Genomic DNA, 15,958 nt, shown 5'->3' with positions numbered 1-15,958 from the left:
CCCCACAGTATAACCCCTGCTTTCACTATATTTGATGTCAGTATAACTTGTGGAGGAGATGGGGAAAAACCAGTTGTTTAAGGATACAGGTGGATCTGATGCAACAATAGAAGTACAAGTTGTCATGTCCAAACGAGCTTTACAACGTCGGTGCGGGGGGAGGGGGGTGGGGGGGAAGGGGGTGGGAGGGAGGGGGGAAGGAGAAGGATTGGGATGGGGGGAGGGGGGAGGCTGGGAAGGGATGGGAAGGGTAAACAAAGGAGGAGGCTGCAATGCTTGGTAAGAAATGTACGTATTATCCTGCCCATGCAATTGTAACCCCTCTGTACAGTATGTTCACAAATAAAATAAAATAAAATTAAAAAAAAATAAAAAAATAAAATCCTTCCACTCATAAATAAATCTCCAAAATTGCCAACAGCTTTAATATAAAGCCTAAAAAATTACTAACTTTCAGTGTTATCTAAAATAATGAATTTGTATACTAAAATGATGTTTAATTATTGGCTTATATTAGCAAAAATGTACATTAATTGTATGGATAATTAAATAGAACATTCTAAAAAGTACTGACAAGAAAAATTTCAAATACTCTCCTGCTAATTTCACTTGTATTAAAAACTGTCTTGACAGGTGTTCCTAGAGGATGGCCATCTAACCCACTCAGGATTCACCAGCCATTTTGCATGACCATTGCAAAAGGATTACTTTACAGAGACTGTTCCCTTTCCAAGAGCATCGTTCGGACCCTGATACCCTGATTCAGAAAGCAAGTATTGTTCTTTTGTTGTTAGATTGTCTTTGACATTGAACTCAATGTTGAGGAAAACTAAAGGCATGAGATGTTTCGTGTGATGTCTGGAGCTGCTGCAGTGTGAAGAAGTTTAAGATATTATGCATTCAAATTAGGTAAATGTTGTCTTTGGATTGAAAACACTTTGATTGTGTCATTAAGCATAAATGCTAGAAGTATTCTAGAAATAGTACAGTGAAAATGGTGAAATAAACTGTTTTTATTTAAGTTTGGTGTTGATGTGAACAAGCTCACAGAGTGGTATAAGCTGACTGAATGCAATGAGAATAAAATCTGATGTTGCCTTCTGATGTGTACCCTCCTCCTCGGCGTTCTACCGCTGGGTTTCGTGCTTCGGCTGAGCCTCTGCTGGGTGACAGTGATGTACTCACCGAAGAGGAGGTCAGGGGCAGAGTGAGGGAGGGCCCCTCCTGACCACAGAGGCTTTACACTGCTGCCCAACAGTTCCACATTCTCACAACTTCAGTAACTATCACACTTAGCAGCATTGAGCAGTTATAGAGTTATGCAGTTATACTGTGGTCATGCAGTTACATGGATGCTCCACAATCTTTAGACCACATGATTAGATACATCTTTAATATTCATGTCTACTTGGGCACTAATAAGCTACCTCAAGGAAGAGCCACTGTGTTTTACTAAACTACAATAGTATGGTAGATTTTTTTTAGATAATCAACTATAGTTAATTCATTCTGTGTATAGAATAATTAGTACTTGTTTTCTTTCTTTTTTTTTGTTTTTTGTCGGTCATGGGGCTTGAACTCTGGGCCTGATGCTATCCCTCAGCTCTTCAGCTCAAGGCTCGCGTTTTGAACCACTGTGCCACTCCTAGTTTTCTGAGTGGTTTATTGGAGATAGGAGTCTCACAGACTTTCCTTCCTGGGCTGGCTTTGAACCACAATCCTCAGATCTCAGCTTCCTGAGTATCTACGAATAGAGGTTTGAGCCACTGGCACCTGGCTTATGTTTTCTAATTATTTCTAATTATTTTACAATGTCGTACCTAACTTCAAACCTGTCATATACCTATACTATAATTTTCCAGCTTCATTTAGGTTAATTTATTCAAGATATTACAGAGAGTTTTCCCTAGTCCATCCTATATTTTCACTTTCTTTATGTTTCAAAAGTGAAAAGGAGTGACATGAATAAAGCCGAGTGTGAGAGCAGTTCTGGAACAGAGAATAAGTGTAGGATTTTCACATGTACTAGCACATTCTGCTAGCACATTGGAGAGCTGTCAAGCCCTTGTAGAAATTTTTAAATTCTCCTACTTTTCGTTCATTGTATTACTTGTCACATTGTCAGTTTGGGTGAAATCCCTACAGTCTGTATTTGGTCTACATATATGAACATTTTTTCAAAGGTATTTCCTGAATATAAAGCATTCTGTTCCTAACTCTTAATGAAGAGAGCCTGGTAATAAGTCAAATTCATATCATATTTCTACTTATGAGATATCTGTGAGTATTGTAGACACACTGAACCTAGGCACTGTCATGATCTTTGCAATGATGGACGCAGGTTATGCTTGTGATAAAAAGCAACAGTCCCGGAACAGCTGTTGTAGGCAGAGCGGGCCTCAGGTGTCCATCCTCTCTAGTGCTCACCTCCAGTGAGTGATGGTATGTACTATTAGCAGACAGAAATGAAAAGGACTCAATGTCTTGACCAACTCTAAACTGGAACATTCTATCAGTTACCATCTGGATTCTGTTAAATTCATGGAGTTCAGCAGACATCTCATTAGCTTTGAGAAGAGGCCTTTGTTCAAATGTTGATAAATTCAGTTTTAAGGGGAGGACACAGGCCTCCTAGCTGCGCAGGAGACGCTGGACGCTGCCTTGGCTGAGCAGGTGACTCCTGGATGTCACTCTCGTTACCCTTCTGTCCAAATAATGGAAAAGCATATTGGTAGAGCAGCAGGCAGTTGCGACAGATGAAGCCGACTGAATGTTCAAAAAAGACGTGAGTGAATTAGAATTGATGAGTCTGATGAGGGCGGATTCATAGCGTCACTTTAGATCAAGCCCCGCTTCATTCACGACCTTGTACATAATCTGTCACTGTAACCACTGAAAACATTCAGGGTAGACATTGACAGTTTCATCTTGACACATCCAAATCCCTACCACAATAAGAGGCGGCAGATATTAAAAGGGGTCCTGAGCTCAGCCTCTGGGAATGAAATGCTTCCCTCACTAACTTGCACAGCGTCTCCAGTAGACCCTGGCTCCCCTCCAAGAGGAAGAGCCTCCTTCCATTAGAGAACAGGCTGTGTGGCTCTAGTTTATAGATTTTCGCAAATGGCAGCCTTCCCCTCGCCTAATGCAGTAAGCCTGCATCCTTGTCAGCCCTGCAGCCCAAGGGTAACGCATCTGGTAATGATAACATGGAGTGTGCTCTAGACTTCAGACTTAGAGTTACAGAGGATTTTGAAAAGAAACTTGTCCTATGTAGGAGTTGCTGTGTGCTGTGTGCATTGCTGCTTGTTAGCACACTCACAGTGTGGAGTTCAACACTGGCCACTTAAAATAACAGGCAGGTGAGTGACTGCGAAAGTGCCCACCGTAGTCTTTGACAGACGGCGGAGAAGTGTCTAGAAGAGGGACAGGCACTTCCTTATACAGCTCTTACTCAGTAATGAAGTCATCAGTCACATACATATCCCTACTTTGTGATTTGTTAAAAAAAAATTTAACTTCGTTTGTAGTTCTTTTTTATTATTATTTCGTGATTTTTTTGTTGTGAAAATACTGTACAGAGGGGTTACAATTACATGAGCAAGGTAATGAGTACATTTTTTATCAAGCACTGTTGCCGCCTCCTTTGTTTCCCCTTCCCATCCCCTTCCCACCCCCTCACCAAAGTTGTAAAGTTTGTATTTCTACTTAACGTCTTGTATATCTCATTGTTGCAATGGGTCCACCTGTATCTCTATTTAAGCAGTTCATTTTTCCCTTCCCCTCCCTAAATTATACCTACATCAAATACAGTGAAAATAGGGGTTATACCGTCTTATAAGCAATGTTTTGAAATATTTATAGAAAATCTTGTCATTTGAAGTACATAAAATATTAAAATATGATATGTAAGTAATTTATTGATTGGTATGCTATAATTTGCTAAGCAGGGTTTATCTCTCTCTGACAGTGGGGTGATTGATGGGGTGGGTCAGTGGCTCTCTGTTGGATTATTCTCTGTATTAGCTTATTTATTCATAGGACATCTATTGAAATTAATGGCTATCTCTCAAATTGTAGTTCATAAGGATGTGAAGTATGCTTGGATTTGATCAAAGTAAGGGAAAATAAGAAAAAATTGAATTTTATTGTGGTGATACACCCTAATGGCTGTGCTATACAAGGAGGAGACCATGCTAGCATGGTGGAAATTCAGATGTCTCAGCTAATGTGAGGGGCCCATGCCTCGGGAGAAGCTTCCCCGCGGAGTATTTCTCTTGTGGAAAGAACTCCCAGGAACAAAGGAATCTTTAAGTGTAAACTGAGCTGGGAAGCCTGCTCGTGGGGCCGTGCCCAGCATGATGTAAGAGTCACCCGCTGTTCTGCCCAAGCCATGTTGCCCATCGAACACTCATCACCTGTGTTGCTCTAGGCTCTCCCCGCCCCAGAGCTGGGAGGGCGGCATTGCCACCAGCAAATAGTTGGGAATCCCAAGGTCATCCTGGTAGTCACCTGGTGGAGTGGGGGCATTTCAGACAGACAGCGGTGCAGTGGGTGCTATCCAGGGACCTTTGCTTCTGCCTGAGCTGCTTCTCTAGATTGTCCTTGTTTGACCTTTCTAGTTAAAACTAATGCATCACTGTGCTTTGCTGTGGGTGATTAAAATAGATAAGCTCTTACATAATGTTGGTTAAGTCTTTATCATATTAGTGTTATACCTTTTGTAAATTAGATAAAAATCTCACAACAAGTGAAGTGAAAATGTAATAGCATCTTGTAACTAGAAAAGAGACAGGTTTGTTTTCCATGAAAAGATTTGTATTCTATTGAATAACCAGACCCAACTGGGATAATATAACTCAATATTTTTATTTAAATACAGTGATCACAGAGCAGTGTATATTGATTAAAGATAGATATGAATATGCATTACAAAACAAAACAAAATTTTTCTGAATACACTTTCTAGAACTTTTGTTCAGACAAAATACCTGTGAGTCCAGATAATTAGATTATAGTTCCATGTCTCATCGCTTCAAACCAGAGGCCCAGGGCCGCTGAGCCTCCCTCCCTGACACTTAGAGGCAGCCTCCGGGTAGAGCCACGGCCACGCACCGTCAGGCGGCTTCGGCCGGGTGGATGGAGCCTTCCTTCACCACCTCCACTTTCACAGCCTGAAGTGCAGGATTCCACAGGGGGCTTTTCTGTGAACTGTAGGTCTTGTCTTCTGCTCTTTGAGAAGGAAAGCATTCTATACAACATGTAACAATAAAGGAAAGGGAAAAGCCAAGCTTAGGTAGCAGATGTGGCAAAGAGAGCAATAGATAGGACTAATGAGACGAAAGTATATTTGCATGTGCTTTTAAAAAGAATCATGCGAGTTTAGATTTAGCCTCACTTTTTTTTTCCTCAAAATCATGACTCTTTTTTCTTGTATTCTATCATTGCTTAAAGTTGGTACCTCCTGCTTACTTGGTTTTCTTGCCCAAGTTTGGTGCTCTATCTCTTGTGCCACACTTCCAGCTCAACTCTTTTTTTTTTGCGGCGGAGGGGATGCCAGGGAGGTTAATTGGAGACAGAATACTGAAGAATTTTTTATCCAGTCTGGCTTTGGATCTGCCTCAAGTAGCAAAGCCACCAAGTAGCATAAGCCACCAACCTTGACTTCTGTTGATACTGTTGAGGTGAATTCTTTTGTTTTGTTCTTTTTGGTTGTGAGGTTTGAACTCAGGGCCTTGGATGCTATCCCTGAGCTCTTTTGCTCAAGGCTAGTGTACTGCCACTTTGAGCCATAGCTGCACTTCCAGTTTTCTGGTGGCTAATTGGCATGAAGAATCTCACAGATTTTTTCGCCCTGGCTGGCTTTGAACTGGCTTTGATCTCAGCCTCCTGAGTAGCTAGGATTATAGGCATGAGCCACCAGTGCCCAGCCTGTTAAGTTTTTAAGAAAACAAAATTCAAAGAGAAGTAAAATTATACAGTAAGTAGGCCTTGGAGTAGTTTTTTTCCATATGGAATTTTTAAAATTGAATGAAAACTATGAGGAAAATGACTAGGAATAAAAAGAATGAAGGAACTGCTAGTGTGATCACCAGCACATGGTAATCCGTACCATTATCTAGAGTTGAGTAATACATTTTAATTACAAAACAAAGTCATCTAAATTTAATGCAAGAATGTTTTGTCATGCTTTTTAAAATTATAAGCTACCTTAAAGACCTAGAAGTAAACAGTGATTATTAGTTATCAAATAATCTGTAGTTTATGTTTCTTAGTATCAGATAAGGTTTTGAAAATTTGTCTTAGATATCAGAAGAGTATGTTCTACTTGCAGTAATAAATCAAATTTTATAGAATTTAAAATTATTAAAAAATTACTACCTAGGAATTAAATTTGACTTTGAGTATGCTGTAAAGCATTTCTTATCATCGTATTCAGAGGCCGCTGTGAGGGAGGAGGCTGGGCAGAGGGAGGCATGGTGCCTGTCTCTGTGATAAACTGCAGACTAAGGTGTTTGCTACCTGTAATCTGAAAAGTTAGGATAATCACTTCTGAATATTGAAGTTGTGTCATCATGTTATTCTTTAAAAAGCAGGCAGGATTTTTTTAAACAGAAGAATACAGAGAGAGTTCAGCTTGAAAATTGAGTTAAAATACTATATTATTTTGATGACTCTAATAAGTATTTGAAGAAAGTAAGCTGGAGCCCGACCAGCACAGTAACAGTAGTGCTCCTTGCGCTGTCTTCCTCCACTGAGGGTCGTGGAGGAAGGAAAAAGTCCAGAGATGCATAAAGCAAACAGAAAGAGAACAAAAGACAGAACTTTACAACAGGAAGATGAAGAGTATTAGATGGCTAGAATTCAGCACCAGCGAAGTGCTCGTGGCCCGGGAGTGTGCGGGTGGAGGGGAGGCTGCCAGCGTCACCAGGCTCTGTGCCTGCCAGGCTCCATCTGGAAGGAGGTAAGCGACCTGCCCGTGCTGGTGAGTCTTTGCCCCTGAGAGGTGAGGGCAGCGTGAGGCTGTGTGCTCTGGAGAGACGGAGGGGCAGACAGAGACAGTATGGGTGTTCTCAGCTGCCAGACAGGTGTGGCTCAGGACAGCCTCCATGCGGAAGAGCAGCCTCTGAACCCAGGCTGCCAGTGCGGCAGGAGAAAACCATCTGTGATGAGTTTCATTACACTTAGTGAGTGCCGTGCAGTGTGAATTACCTTACACTCTCCAAGGTTACTCCAGTGAGAAAAATCTTTGATTTTGAGATTGAAGCCATTTAAAATATTCTGGTAAAATGCCCTGCACATGGATTTGAGCTGATTTGAGCAGCTCATATTCTGTGTCCTGTATCTGTTTTTTGACTGAGCATTTAAAAACTTGTATCTAGCTACCTATCCATTATGTGATTAAAATCTAGATAATTTAATGAAAGCTACAGAAAAACTTCCACATAGACTGCACTCTTAACCTTATACTTCTTCATCTTTTTTTTTTTACTGTTTTTAAGTAGTTATACAAAAGGGTTTTAGTTCAGCATGTCAGTGAATGAGTATAATGCTTCTTAACCAGGGCCACCTTCCCTCAATCCCCCATCCCTTCAGTTGTCACACACATGTTGAGTATCATGACTACTTTCCTTCTTCTTCCTTCCCCCTCTGCCCCCCTTCCTGACTCCTCTTAGACTATAAGCCTATTTCTATATTTCTGCTTCCTCTTAGACTATAAGCCTTCATTCTTAAAGTGAAAAAGAAAGTATTAACAACCAGTCATTTTCTAAAAGATGGCCACAATTTGGTCTACCAGAATAGCAACTTCAAATGGACAATTGAGAGGTAGCAACTGAGGATCCAAGTTCAAGACTAGCCCACACAGCTAAGAAAAGCCAGGAGCCTCTGTACCAGTGAGTGGTTGAACATGGCAGCACACACCCATCATCATGATTATAAATTCATAAGAAAGCAGCATGCAGTGCAGACATAGTGGGTGCACAAGAACAGGGAGCCAGCTTTGAAGACCAGCCCTTGGGTGCCAGACACCTCAGTAAGCATGTTTGAAGAAGAGAAAGTTTGGGCTCTCAGTTCTTTTCACACCAATTGCTTGTGGCTCACAGTGTTTTCCCCCAGGAGGGTGTAATGTGTGACAGTGGAACAATGCAGAACCCTAGAGATTGGTTTGGAAGGGGCCACGGGTGCCAGGACCTCGCCAAGAGAGAGCCAGGACTCATGGAGAGCAGCTGTTTGACTGCTTCGGGTGCGTTCACAAATTGTGGGTGTAGACAGAGCATCAGCCCAGGGTGACTAGTCATTAGAATGTGGGGTTGTGTAGCTCCGGTAGCAGTTCCCGGTCACAGCGTCGTGGTGAGTGGCCTTGCTGGGACTGTGCTGTTGGGATCCCGGCCATTGTGAGTCATGTTGCATTGGGGCTGGTGACACATGCTGCCCCTGGACCACCACTGCCCCTGCCCTGTCAGCACACCTCACGTCGATGTCGGACGCCCAGTTCCGCGCCGGCTCCCCGTGGCGGGGGCAGCCTGGGCTCCGCTCCTCACGCCAGATCAGCTGGTGCAGAACAGCAGAACAGAGCAAATACAAGACTGGACCTGAGGTCAAAGAGCTTGAAGTTCTGTCCTCTCTCATAAACTGTCGTAAGAATGACGTTTAGAACAGACTTACAGTCTCGCTCTGATCTCATGTAAATTGCCCATATTTGTTTCTATAAATATAAATTATCATTTAATTACAGATTACCTGTAATGCAGGATTTCTACATCCCCTTTGAAATAGAAGTATTAAAAATGCATTATTCCCAAGCAGGAACTGATTACAAACCCTAAGCATTGAAATCAACACTTTCAAAACAAACCAAAGCAGATATGATAGATTAGTTACATACATGAGAACATGTGCTAAATATTGAAGGACCAGGTGATGGGGACTGACAGCAAGCCACGTAGCCACACCACACCCACAGTAGCACACTTTAAATTCTATGATAGCACAGGATGTACGTTTAGTTATAGTTGGCTATTTTACTTGATAGCCTATCATACTTGTGAATTCTGCCGTTAACTATTGACTCTATGTTAAATGTCGATTATTAGCCTGTCACACAGGCTCTGCTTAATCGATGATCAAACATGAGGTTTAATTAATTTTGAAGATGTAATATAAAAACTGGAACGAATTTATTTTCCAATATGCTACATGATATTGCAAACAGCTGCCTCTTCCTCACCACGTGCTCTGTGCCCTGAGTCTTGGTCTGTGTGGCTCGGGGACCCAGGGGCTGATGCTCCCTGCATTCAGGTCCCTTCACAGCATGGGGAGAAGCCAGCTGGCCCCCCACCAGCTCCCCTCAGAGCGGCCCTGCAGGGCGGGGTGGAGCCCAGGGGGCCTCAGGTGCATGGTGACAGGGAAGAGGGCGGAAACCATCCGACATAGAGTGCAGAGCCAGAACCAGGCACCACCACCAACAAAACAGTTAATATAAATGTTTGCTGTCATTTCCAGTAGTTGGTTTTTGTCTGGCCCTTTAAGAACCGAGTGTGGAATTATTGTACGTTTGTCAATTTGTTCCACTTTTGTGGAGTAGTTGTACTTTTTGTCGAAAGCTGCTGTGGAGTGGGTGTGTGTCATCCTTAAAGCTTGGTCCCACTGTGATGATAGTTGAGGGTGTGGCTTAGAGAAATTAGCTTAATTATGATAAGGACTCTCCCTATGGAGTTATTCCTTTCTTAAAAAAAAAAAAAAAAGTGAAGCCTGGCCCTACGTGAAGATAGAGCCAGAGGCCACCATCTGAACACTGTGAAGAAAGGCCATCCTCTTCATCTGAACTCTGCTAGCCCCTTGATCTGGGGCTTCTCAGCCTTTGTAGTCATAAGAAGTGAGTGCTTCTTGTTTAAACACCTAGTCTATGGTATTTTGTTGGAGCAGTTTCAACGAAGACACCAACAAAGGGTCATTTCTGTGTTCTAGAATCTATGCTACTTCAAGTGTAATATCTCAGTTGTTTGTTATACCAAATGTGTTCAAACCTCAAGGCTTGAAACAGTGTTAACTCTTCTACAACTGTGGTTACAGTACCTCTGATCTTGCTGGAGGAAGATTTCTGTGGAGGGTGGGAGGCATGGCTACAGTGGTAGAGCGAGCACCTCCATAGCAAATGCAAGGACCTGAATTCAAACCTCATAATTGCAAAAAGGAAATTTGCTGAGGTAGAATCCATGGCCTAAGTTACCAACAATTTTGGCTCCAGCCCACCCCAGTGGAGTCTGCTACACGGTGTTTCCCTGTGACGGGACCCAGTTGGCCCTGAGTGGTTTCCATGTTTTCATTCATTCATGCTCTGCAAAAAAGAAAAACAAAAGTGCTGGCTACCCTGTGCCTCAGGCTCACCAACAGGTTCAGGGAGGCAAATGAACAAAGCAGGCAGAAGAGAAGTTCCTGCCATGGCAAAGGCTGCACTCCAGTGAATGAGTTCCACCAGGACAAAAAGTGAACGAATGTAGAATTACTCCGGAGACACCAGTGTGTGGGGATAGAGAGGCCTCCTGCCAAGATGAGCAGATGGCGTTTGGACAAGACCCCACAGGGAGCTGTTAACGCCTGGTGGCTCTGCGAGTTCATGGAATCCACCATGGATTTAACACCTTTGGAGGACCAAAAGTATTTGGAGAAGAACAAGGGTGTAGTTTCATGACCTAGAGTTCGCCTGCCACACACAAGGCCCAGCCAGTAACATGGAAAAAATAGTTAAACTTCTTTTTCTTACAATTATTTCCAAAGCAATACAGAATAACAATAATTTGTGTAGAGTTGCTGTGTACTAAGAATTGTAAGCAGTGGCTGTGCACAGGATATGTATCAGTGTGGTGCCGCACACGGGGCGCCAGCATGGCAGACGTGGGGAGGGAGGCCCAGTCCCATGCCTGTGGCTGTTAAGGGAAGGCTAAAGCTTGTGTAAAGTCTTCACTTTTGAAGAACACCCCACAGTGGTGCTGTGCAGGTTATCTTCCCTTCAGCCAGGAAAACTTCTCAGCAGGGAGTGGGATTCCCTGACCTCTCACCACCAATCACAAGGGAACTCCCCTTAGGCCCAGCACGGCACAGAGTGCTCCCCTGCCTCCCCTCGGGCCTCCTGCTGTGCAGGTGTCAGATGACCCAGTCCTTGCGTCCCCAGGGCCCAGGCGCACACAGTGAGGGTGGCATGTGGACTTGTTTCTGTGTTCTTCTAACCTGTGCTTAGGACAGATGCCCCGCAGGGTGCAGGGTCATGGACTGTGGGGGAACCGGCCCTCAGGATGAGAGAGGCCCTGGTGAGGCCCTCGGGAGGTGACTGGGAAGGGGAAGCCGTTCCCTGTGAGGCAGGATTTAGAGAAGGATAAAAGTATCAGGAGGAGTTGGGACAGGGTCTTCTAAGACCAGGGTGGGGTAGCATTTAAAATAGTGCACAGGACTGAGGGACAGGTAGTTGGACAGGCATGTGATAAACCAATAAACACACCAACACAGGCATCATGGATTTGCCTATACATCTCTCCTTGGCTCCTGTAATTGAAGGCAGTCTACCTGGTTCTTGTAGGAAGTGGTTCATAAATCAGTAATGAAAATACAGAGCTCAATGTCACTGAGGTTATCATCTGAGCAAAAATGCCAGAAAATTGTGATCATCTTTTTTGTTCTTCTGCCAAACAGAAGAGACCTCTTCCAAGCACTCTCTGATCTCTAGTTGAGTATTAGTTGAGCTTCAAAATAAAGAGTTAAATATGTACATAGGCCAGAACTAGATTAGAAGGGTTATTATGTTTCCTTTTATGCTCCTGCCAGATAGATTCTGCTCCAGCCTGGGAGATTAAAATCCGGGGCAGATGACATCGGCAGGACACGTGGCACTAGTAGAGAGAGACGCACGCCATTTATCGCACAGATTGAGACTTAAACCCCTAGCATCAAATGAAGCTGGAAAGTTCGGAGCTGTCTGTGTCAGCCTTGAGGTGACAGGGTGGGGTATGAGCAGGGGTCTGGCGCAGAGCCTGCATGCTCAAGTGGGGTGCAGAGGCCTGAAGGCCTCATGGTTTAAATTGGCTGCTCCTGTGCCGACGACGGTGTGAGTATCCATGCAGCGCAAGTGGCTTCTACGCTTTATCTTCTAGGCACATCTTTCTCATAATTATCCAAATCATATGTGCCAAAATCTTAATTTCCTTTATTTTCTCTAACTGATCTCATGCTGCCTGAGAGCCTCTCTTCCTAAAGTCAGAATGAAGAAAGGAAGGAAGGAAATTCAACCCACTAAAGCTTACAGTCACTGCCTTCCACCCTTGGTGCGTGAACAGGTGCGTAGCAAGTTCCAGGAGCTTGGCAGGGCCTTGTGGTGATGGGGGAGGGAGGGGAGCGCTGTCTGGGGTCTGCTCGTCCCGCTCAGGCCTGTCCCCTGCCAGACCCTCCTACCCTGCCTGTGAAGTGCTGACAGCGATGCGGCCTGGGCATGGCTCCTTGACTCTGTGCTGCCCCAGCCTCTCGCACACCGAGGCACAGGAGGGCCTGCGTGTGAGTACGGAGCCCCGGTGCCCTCCCCCTGGGAGCGAAGAGGGTGCGTGCATCCAGCGTACACTCGCCCACCTCCGGTGTGCCCACACTCTAGGCCAGCGGTGCAGCTGAGGCCCTGGTACCTGCCTTCCTTGATTCTATAAATCCTTGATTAATCTTTGGGATGAAAAGCACCTTCACTTTTATTTCTGTGGTGAAACTCACTCACCCACTGCACCTCTGCTCCTCCCATGAGCCCTTGTCACTGAGCTGTGCCATCCGTGTCCTCCTGTACACGCACACGCCCGACGGTGCACTGCAGCTGCGCGTGTGCTCAGCACGGGGGCTTTGTCTCCAGTATACAACACGTTGGTGGTGCCGAGCCCTGGATGAAGCATGTTGAGTCCTGAATGCCGGGCAGCATGGAGAGGAAGGCCGGGACACAGGACTCCTCCCAGACATCTCTGCCACCCAGGGACAGAGCGAAGGACTTGTCAGCCCGGCCAGGCGCAGCACCTGTGCAGCGCAGGTGGCAGAAGTGGCCTGAACCGTGAAGCGTGCCCCACGCACCTCTAGCGTGACTGCAGGCGCCTGGCGGGAGCGGGGGCCTCTGTTTGGGAAGTATAGGGGGTTTGCACACCCATGCTCTAATAGACTTGGACAAAACTGCGAAAAGAAGCTTTCTGTGAGGACCTAGTATCCTTACTCAGGTCTACAGGACTACAGATGTGGTCTCTCCGTCACACTTGAGATACTGACCCTTGATAGAGGCCTTCACTTGTCTCCACCATATTTAAATACATCTGTCATCTGCCATGCAACTCCAGTAGGGACTTACATGACATGTAATGGCTGACGCTAAAGACACCTTAGTGTGGCTTGTGGAGTCTAATATCTTTCTGGACTCAAAGTGCCACCATGAGCATGTGTCCAACTAATTAAAACAACCCGTTTTATTGAGCTTACGTTATGTGATGAACAACATTTAAGCAGACAAGAAAAGAACTATAATCTCTACTCTACAAGTGAGAAAATTGAAGTAGAGCAAGGCTTGCGCGTGTTGCGTGTTCAAGGTTGTTTAGTCAATACCATTACCCAGATCTCTGTTTTTAACAGGCTCAGTGGCAGGATGCTGAGAGCCTTTCCTCAGTCCCAACATCAACAAACATTTTGATCATCAATAACGTGCCAGACAGTGCCATCATTTTCCAGACGCCTCTCTGGGGAAGGAGTCTGCCTACGCCTCTTGGATATGTTTGTCTGTAATGATAATCCCAGGATAATTAAGATTTAACAAATATATCACTGCTTTTTAGTACATAACAATTGAATCACTGTTGATAAATGTTTATGAGAACACAAGAAGAAAATACAGTTATATTTTGTTGGTCACATTAATGGAATTTTTATTAGAGTAATGAGTTTTCTCATTTGGCATGATTTGACTCAAGAAACAATTAGATGCTTTAGTTGGTATTAAATTAAACTTCTATTTTTAAGGACTATCTTAACATTTAGGAAAATGGAAGGATCCTTATTTAAATCAGCAACATAAAACATAAAGCCCAGGTCCAACATAGTCAGGTACACAAAGGGCCAGACAAACACTGGCATCTGTTTTGTGCCAAGATTTTGTGCATCTGGAGCTGGAAATTGAACCCAGGGCCTTACACATGCTAGTGTCTTCACAAAGCCATACATCTCTACTCCTCTGTGCCCATCTTTTAATTTTGTTTAATGTAATTTGATACAGTTCAATAACTTGGTTGCCACATCTGATGATTTCCTTACAGATCAGGGAACTTGACCAAGGATATGTAGCTTGTTGAGAATGGAAATGGCACTTGAACTTGCAGCCACACTCTGCTCCTCCAGCCTTTCCATTTCCTGTACCCCATTGTTTCTCAGGCATAGTTACTTCCTAACCATTCTTCTCCCCCAGCATTCCTTGCGTACTACACACAGCCTTCTATATTCACCTGCGGGACTAAGATTCACTCAAGAGTTGGGTGATGCCTGATTAGAGAAAATTGCCCTTTTTTACTGAAATTAACATTAAAAACACAAAACTCCTTTGCAAGCTTAAAAGAAACACATGCATATGCACAAACCAGCACTTACACAGGTGTATAGAGGTTTTCAAATAACGGCGGCCACCTTGAGACCCAGAGGAGGAGAGAAGGGAAGGGCGGGGTGAGCTCGGCCGCCCACTCTGCAGGCTCCCTCTGGACAAGCAGTGGTCAGCACTTCCTGGTGAAATCCCCAGCCCTCTGGAGACGGCGTGCCGTGAGCCTTACACTCCTTCATGCAAATAAAAAGAAAATTCAAGTGAACGTGGAGGCCGGTGAGGATGAAGTAAGCTAGCATGGGTAACATGCTTGAAAACCAAGAGAGTCAACAAAATAAGCCTTCGAAATACTCAGAATTCTGCAGGGAGGGCTCGTACAGACGCACAAGGAGCCTGTCCTGGGTTGGATGCTGGTCTTTGCCCCGGGACCCGCGTGACTGCTCCCTTCCTTCCCAGTCTAGAGCCCAGACAAGAACGGCATCCCAGAACCCCTGCCCCGGGGCAGCGGCCTTCTTTTGGCTTGGGAACATGTGAGTAGCTCTCTGCCCACCGCTCTCCGGCCTGGAAAAGCTTTGTGTAAGTGTTCAATACGTGTGCAGCTCGTCTGAGGGGAGTCTTGCAGCAGGCTTGCTGGTCAGCTTTATGCTTTAATGCCTGAGGTGTTTTGGAAATCTCCATTGACACCAAAGATGAAACAGCAAAGACACACGTGAAAAGACAGAATGTCCTTTGTTCAACTTTAAGGAAGATGAATGGTTCTGGTCAGAGACCACCCATCAGTCAACGTGGAGTCAGGCCAGACTGAGCTCAGCGATGGCTGCTCACAGGCCCAGCATTGACAGAAACCAGGCAGTAATCGGAAGTGAGTGACAGAGGCCTCTCCTCTCAGAGGAGAGGTTTGTATGTGCGCCAAAGTATCTCTCTCACCGGAGCAGTGATTTTTTGTGTGCCTTTCTTGTCCTGTACGTATCTTGTGTGGCAATAGAAAAGGAGAGATTGTATCTGGGTGTTGCTTAGAGACAAACACCAGAGCTGCGGCTGTGAGATCACAGCTGTCTGGACATTGTGCACTATGGCACAAACATGGCTCATAATCAGCTTTGATAGGCTCGAATCCAGTAGTAAAACATTAGGGCGCTGAGCCTCTAAAAGTTCAAAATGACCAACAAGGTGGGGTCGCCCAGTTGTGGGGTGCGCCCTCAGGGTTTGATGGCAGGAGCCACGGGGCAGGGAGCAGGCCGGGCCAGGGGTCCATTTGCTGCTGTCCGTGCTCAGCTTCCACCTTGGTCAGCTTCATCCTGGGTCAGCTCCCCTCCTCACCCCGCTGCCCTTCCACCCCGCTGCCCTCCCCACCCCACTGCCCTCCCC

At 45.0% G+C, this 15,958-nt stretch overlaps 1 protein-coding gene across 1 annotated transcript in view; it reads left to right on the top strand.

The window, feature by feature from the left end:
* Positions 1 to 637: 637 nt before the first annotated feature.
* Cntn5 (contactin 5) overlaps positions 638 to 15,958 on the top strand; it is a 376,198-nt gene continuing 360,877 nt past the window's right edge. The window contains exon 1 of the mRNA XM_013009536.1: positions 638 to 773. The gene's annotated coding sequence lies outside the window, so the exon portion shown is untranslated. The remainder of the gene's footprint in view (positions 774 to 15,958) is intronic.

This window comes from Dipodomys ordii, unplaced genomic scaffold (genome assembly GCF_000151885.1).
Source record: "Dipodomys ordii isolate 6190 unplaced genomic scaffold, Dord_2.0 Scaffold10, whole genome shotgun sequence".
Lineage (NCBI taxonomy): Eukaryota > Metazoa > Chordata > Mammalia > Rodentia > Heteromyidae > Dipodomys > Dipodomys ordii.
Note: the sequence above shows the minus strand (reverse complement) of the source record. Positions and strands in the feature narration are given on the sequence as shown.